Source organism: Hesperophylax consimilis, chromosome 20 (assembly GCF_061612785.1).
Source record: "Hesperophylax consimilis isolate HC1 chromosome 20, BYU_Hcon_1.0, whole genome shotgun sequence".
NCBI lineage: Eukaryota > Metazoa > Arthropoda > Insecta > Trichoptera > Limnephilidae > Hesperophylax > Hesperophylax consimilis.
Window position 1 is genome coordinate 20508151 of NC_142855.1, and position 7940 is coordinate 20516090.

A 7940-nucleotide genomic window follows, 5' to 3' on the forward strand; every position below is an offset into this window, starting at 1 on the left:
TACAGTTGTTATTTTATTAATATCGATTCTTATGTTTTCTATTAATTCCTCCATATTTATATTTTTATTAAATTAACACTGTAGTGACATCTATTGGCTTACTTCTAGTTTTTGAAAGATATTGCTCTGTAGGTGACTGATTACGCTTGGTCCATTTGTCGATAGATGGTGTAGTACGACAATATTTAAATAATTATTAAAATTTATAACGAATAATTTATGAATTTTTTAGTTTCGCTTTTTTATATTGTTGTTGAATGTATCAGAATATAATTTAAAATCACATGAATTTTCCTTGAGAATCACTTTTTGCGTCTATTTAATATATGAAAACACTATTTGACACTAGATAATGTTCTTGATCAGTTTTAGGTAGTTAGATAGAGTTTTTAATTGTTATTTTATTTTATTTATGTTGAATTTATCAGGGAAACACTGTTTTGTTCACTTCTACTGTTGTTTTTTTTGTTTTTGCACTATTTTAAACTGAAATAATGGTGTTGACAAATTAGATATCGGAAGACCGTTAGGTTTGTTGATTAAAGTTTTTGAATTTATATTATTGTTTATTTGAAATTCACTCTTTTGTGTATTAAACTTTGATTATTCACTATTAAAGTTTTTTTTTTACACTTTAAATAACTTCAATTTCAACTAAAGGTCGGGAGATATTTTGACAGGTGTTAACTGCACTAAGTAGGTAGATCGAATTGGTTTCATTATTTTAATATAGATCATAGTTATTATTTTATTATTTTAATATAGATCATAGTTACATTAAATCATACATATTTTGCAATATATCATATTTAGGTACATAGTTGGTCATGTATACCTTATCAGAAAAGAGGAGCTCTTGTGCCTGATAAGGGAGCCACGATTCTTACTTAGATTCAATGTTATGTGTAAAATATAAATATTATATATATATATACATATATATCCATATTTTTTTTAATATGGACTGGATGATGGATGAATGGATGGATGACTTCCTTGTCTATATCGCCATACAAAAACGCCCCTATTACATCCATTTGATATATAGGTAAATTTAATTTAGTCGCTATCGCTACAAAAATTCTAAATGTTGATAATTTAGCCACAGGAGCGTAAATGTCACTTAAATCAAAACAACCATTTTGTCCAAACCCCCTTGCAACTAGCCTAGCCTTATACTGCTTCACATTACCATTTCTTTTAATCTTAAAAACCCACTTGCTACTTACTACCTTTTCATGTACTGGTGCATTACAAAAATCCCAAGTATTATTCTCTTCTAAAGTTTGCAATTCTCTACTTATTGCCTCTTTCCACCTATTTGCATCGCTTCTTTCCATAGCTTCTTTGTATGTCACTGGCTCATTTTCTTCACTTACAACATTTTGACATTGATAGAATGTTGTCGGTTTCCTCACCCGCTTGCTTCTTTCATTTTGAGGTAACAATGTTTCATCTAGGTCTGATAGTTCATCATCACATGGCTCATATTCACTTTCGCTTTCACATAAAGAACTGTTTTCAGTGAGATTTGTATGACTGTCATTTTGAGTAACTTGAGTTTCCTCACATTCAGCAACCTTTTGTTCTTCCACTGTTTCTTCTGATGTCAGCAAAGTTTGAGTATTCTGATCCGACACATCCTCAATTTCTTCTGTTTCCTCTTGATTTAAGAAAATTACATCTCTCTTTACATCTACGCTGTTTTTCTTAGGGAAGTAAATTCTATAGCCTTTGACGTTTTCAGCATAACCTACCATCAAACCCTTCTCACTTTTCTTATCCCATTTCCTTCTTTTCTCTTTTGGGATGTGTGCATACACTGGTGAACCAAATGCCTTCAGTTGATGAACATCAAAACTACTATTTTTCCATATTTCATATGGAGAATTTCCTTCTTTACCTTTCCCAGTTCTATTCAAGACAAAAGCAGCAGTATTTACCGCTTCTGCCCACAATTTCTTAGGTAAATTCTTCGCGTGTAGCATTGTTCGTGCTGCTTCAACTAGGGTTCTATTTTCTCTTTCAGCTTTCCCATTTTGTTCGGGAGTATAGGGAACAGTAGTCTGGTGGGTTATCCCACGCTTAGAAAATATTTCCTTTACATCTCTATTTATGAATTCTAGCCCATTGTCACTCCGAAATATCTTGACTTTGTTTCCAGTAGTATTTTCGGCTTTATTTATAAAATCCTCCAAACAGCGCTTAATCTCGTGTTTTGCTTCAACGAAATACACACTTCTAAAGTTAGAATAGTCATCCTTTAGAACGACAAAATATCTCGACCCGCCAATTGATTTTTCTTCCATGGGTCCACAAGTATCCCCATGTATGATTTCACATGTTTTTGTGCTCACATGCTCACTCCTCTTAAATGGTAGCCGGTGTATCTTTCCTGTCAAGCAACTTTCACATTGGGGTACGTCAGTTTGTTTTACTTCAATGTTATTTTTCTGCAATGCTTTCTTTACGTAATCAAAGTTTTGATGTGCGAATTTCTCATGCCACTCGTATAGGTCATTTTTAATAATATTAGCAACACTTGCAACCTCGCATTTGAAACGAAAATCCATATAATATGAACTGTCTACTCGACTTGCTATCGCACAAACAACGCCATTTTTATAAAATAAACACGAACTGTCACTTGTGACCATAGTGTATCCGCGGTCAGCTGCGCATTTCACAGAAAATAAATTTGACTTCAGATCCGGAACGAACAAAACGTTGTTTATGGTTGAATTTATCCATTCAGTCCCATTATATACTTGTACCGCCATCTGTCCACAGCCTAACACACTAATGATAGCTCCATTTCCAACAATAACTGACTTTTGCGGAACATTTGAAAATGAAGTAAATAAAGAACGATCGTTGCACATGTGTTCGCTCGCTCCAGAGTCAACTAACCACTTTGATTGTTCATAATTTGTATGCGAGGAATTCAACACTACAAAAGCATTACTGGTTTTCTTATTTTGATTTGACTTTTTAAACCGACACTGTGCCTTATAATGCCCGAATTTTCCACAATAAAAACATTTACGTTCGTTTAACTTTTTCTCACTGTCTCGATTACTTCTACACTCAGCTTGTAAATGTCCGACTTTACCACACATGTAACACTTAACATTTCTTTTAACTACGAACGCAGACGAGGACGAAGTATCTTGTCTTTCATCACTTTTAACTTTCACCCTTTCCTCTTCAATCAATAACCTGGCTACTAAATTGTCGAACGTTTGTTTGTCGTCTGGCGCCGATTCCCACGCCGATACAAAATGTTTGTATTCATCTGGCAAACTCATTAAGACTTTAGTTATTATAAATTTATCAGACATATCCTCGCCCATTTGTTTTAACTGATTTTGCATCTCTTGAATTTTAGAGAGAAAAACTGACATTTCGGTGCCTTTCTCATATCTGTATTGAAAGAATCTTTGTTGGATAATATGGATACTGGTTTCCGACTTCTGTTCATATACACTTAGAAGCTTACTCCACATTGCAGCCGAAGTTGTGCACGATATGATATGTAGCATAACGTTTTCCGACATTCTCGTAACCAGTAGCGTCTGAGCTTTAGCATCTTTTGTCTCCCAAGTAGTTCGCGCGGTAACATCTTCAGGTTTCATAGTGCGCCCTTCAACAATGTCCAGCCATCCCTGTCCTCTGAGAAGTACTGTCGTATGAAATTTCCAAATATTCCAATTCTTTGCCCCTTCCAACTTCAATACATTGGTAGTCATCACGTTTCCTTCCATTTCGCTATCCCGCCTTGCCTGATCAGATATATCAGTGGTATTTTATCCTTCTCAACGAAAATTTTCTGCACGCGTTCCGGCAACCTAACCTCACTTTTCGCTGATATTCACTCCCGTTGATTTATTTTGCGTACTTTTAACTTCATCAACAGATTAGCGACTCTGGGCCCATAACCTGTGATTATTTCAATAAAAAGGGTTCAGTTTATTTCAGTAATGACTTTATTCTTCTTCAACAAGTGTACACTTTGACAGGTCCCTTCTCAGTAATAGACAATAGAACAAGGTTAAACAGTATTGCCAACCTAAGAGAATTGCATTTATATTGCCATATTCTAACATGAAGGACTAATTGTACCTAAGCATTTAAACAAATATGGACAAAGAACCCTGGACTACATGATACCTAGGTGCTTAAATATGTTACCTGCTGAAATAAAAAAAAATGTACAAATGTAAAAACAAATATTATGTTGAAAAATTGGCTCGCTGAAAGAAATAGTTTGTATTAGAGTCTAATACAAACTATAGGTAGATACTATCACTGTTGTGTATATTATGTTTTTATATTTTAAAACAAATTGTTATTTTTTATTGTTATCACTGTTGTCATTAAGTAAAATAAGTTTTATCTTTTTGAATATTTTTTATGTGAAAAGTTGCCATCGACAAACTACTGAAAAGTAGTTTGTTGGAACTTTTCTGTTTTTTTCTGTATTTTATCTTATTATTTAGTGTAATATATATTTTTGTCTTCGTTTCTTTAAATAAAAAAAAAATAAAAAAAGCAATAGCTTTGAGCACGAATCCGAAATTTCATTCCGTTCACCGTTGTGTTTTCCGAGGAAACGGCTTGCTATGTTCGAAAACAAGTCTTACATTTATGCCCGTAGAAACGATAATGTTTCCACAAATGCAACTTAATTCAGATTTTGCTAGATTCAAATAATTTGTTTACGCTTTATTAAGCAACCAAATTCTTGAAATCAAAGATCTTACCTGTACACTTTTTTTGCAATAGCTAATCATGCGATGGTAATGCAATCATACTCATGGTTTGTACAATTTACATCACAATAAAATTACATCTACTAAAACATTATATGTTCTACAAAAGTGAACTTAAATTAACCCTTGAATTGATTTATGAAATATGATGGAGAGTTCTACAGAGATAATAGATTGCTTCAGCATTAATCCTTCAGGCTTTTAATATTTTAACCAACAATTCCCAAGGTGAATTTTCTTGGAATTTCGGAATGCTTCCCAGGCATCTTAAATATCCTACAATTACTTATTTTTGAAGTTGTCGTTTAAAGATGTATTAAATACTATTTTTGTAACAAAATTTATTTGTTTTGAAAAATTTGCATTTGAAAAATTGATTGATCTTTCTATAAAATATTTTTTTAGTATTGAACATGAAAACGTTAACAAAAAACTTACCAGGATATTTTGACTCGGAACGTCCATAATTTTGAAGGAATTCGATATTTATAAAACATATTCCTTCTCTGTAGGTCATTAGTAATAAATCTGTCACTTTACTTTTATGCCGTTTATATAATAAAAAAAATATATTTTTTTAACTTTCAACTGTCAATGAAAAAATGCCGCCTTCATAATCATGTACTTTCACATTTTTTTTAAATTTTATCCATGTTGGAATAAAAAAATATTTGATACAAACTGTGAAGAATAATTATTTATCTTTCTAATGACGAACAAATCACATATCTACGCATTATAGAAAAAAAGATAAAAATACTTATAATGAATACGTATAATGTATTGACGCCCCGGTCAGATCTGTTCTTCAGAGGCTATAATGTAATATTATGTTTGTGGCTATTAATGTCCTTCCGAGGTCTGAAGGGTTAAAGAAATTGTCATAAAACACGGGATTCAGAATGACACTTCTCTTGTACTGCTCCTAATGTGGTACTAGGTATATAAATACTGGTGTTAATCATCAAAATGACAATTCATCACATCTTTAAAAAGTTATATAAAGTCATGGAAAGTGATGAAACAAAAACTTTACTAACTGGGTTAAGTAGGTTAGGTTAGGTTTATTTTTTTCATCGTTTTTAATGACTTTATATCACTTTTTAAAGGTGTGTTGAATAGTCATTGTTTTGAGTTATCATGGAACTATAAATACGGGCCAAAGTAATACTTGTATGTCATATTTGATTTTGTGACCTAACGATGTTCACATTAATCATTTTGAATCCGTACAGCATTACTTCTTATGTTACAAAGAGGCGATTACTTAAACAATGAATTTGAAGTAAAATTAAACCTTTATTTTGAAAAACAATGGGAAGATTTTGATCTCATCTGCATTTTCAAAACTATTAACGGTATGATTGACTTAGACCCGTAGACTCGTTAATAATTAATTGCTTTTCCCATTCAACACTTCATAAATGTATATACCATGGACCAATGTCCAGAATGGAAAGACTAATCAACTCAGCTGACTTGATTTTTTGGTATAAGTCTTAATGATTTTTTTTAGTCAATAGGCAAGTAATATTTTATATTGATAAGGCAGAAGTCGTAAACTCCATCAAAACCTTGCTCCTATCTTGACTTGACACAATCTTTATTGATTTATGTGCCCAATTTTTTGGGCAACAGCTGTAATTATTTTTTATCAAATTGTATCGTTTGTCCTTGATTTTAAGTTCCAAAATTTGGAAAGAAAAAAAACATATGATTCCATTATATTGTTTGCACAAATTTTTAATTTTGCAAATACATTATCTTCAGCAGCTCGAGTCTGATCGAGAGTGACAGATAACCCCATTGAAAGGTCATTTAAAAATAACATCAATGTTTTCCGATGAGACATTTGACGGCCGGCGTGGTCTAGTGGTATACGCTTTTGACTACAGATCCGAAGGTCGCGGGTTCGAACCCGGCGTGCGCAAATAAATTTTATTTGATTAATTTGTGTTATTTCACAATTAATTAATTTAAAATAATATATAGTATATTTGCGGCACGTTCCAGAGTGGAAGATACTCTCAGTATCGCCCTGGTGTAAGACCACCATTCAGAATTGAAACGTTGCTTGAAATGGCTTTAGCCGTGTTTGGTGACCAGATCTGAATAGCCAGGTACTTCCCCACCTTCCTCTTCCCCATCTCCCTCCCCTCCCCAATACCCTCAGCCTCACAACATACCCCAATTGGGGATGCCATAGTCTCACTGGCTCCAGACGGGAGCAGTTGGGACTCTTGTGCGGTATTACTGTAAAAAAAAAAAAAAAAATAATAATAATTGGAGATAATTACGAAAAACTAAACAATATTAAAAAAATAATGAAACAAAAATGAAATAAAAAATAAACACGCATTAAAATGACTTACCGATAATTGGACATAGAAGTCATGCATCGAGAGTAAAATTGACGGTGAAATTATTGAAATAGTTACAGATATGAAATACTAAGATAAGGAAGATATAATATTAGATTTCAAATCCGAACTAACCATTAATAAGCATGCTGAGTACGATCTAAAGAGAATTAACGACGAAGAACCAAATAACTTGCTAACTCTCCAAAATAGAACAATGAGAATAATAATTGTGAAATAGATGTTCAAAAGTTACTTAAATGTTTATTGAGCTAAATTAGCTGACAGTGAAACAGACCCTGAACGCGGTGACATTTATAATTTAATTTGTTTATAAAATACATGTTTTTTTAATAGACATTGTAACAAGGCATTGTGTCAGGATGAATCACCATACTAGGCCTGGTGATAATCTGGCGTGTACATAGCACAGACCATCAGGGAATATTATCCCTATGAAAAAAATGGATTGATCAATGAATTCACTCTGCAGGAGAAGACAACTTATAAACCAGCCACCAAATACATATAAACAGAAAGACTCACCAGAGAATCCCACTTGCAATTGAGTTCTTCTCCTTGATCTTCAAATTCGGCGGCAAACGGCAGATCAGCACAATAATTTATTTGAATTCGCACTATGAGATTATAAGAGGTCAACCAGCTCTCAAGAGAGTAGAATTATTAATAATGATGAATTAGGACATTTGCAATTCCACACGTACTCTCACATTATTGTGACAAAAAAATATTTCAAACATTTTAGTCTTCAATAGACTTCTTTTGACAAATGATACAACCTAGATGA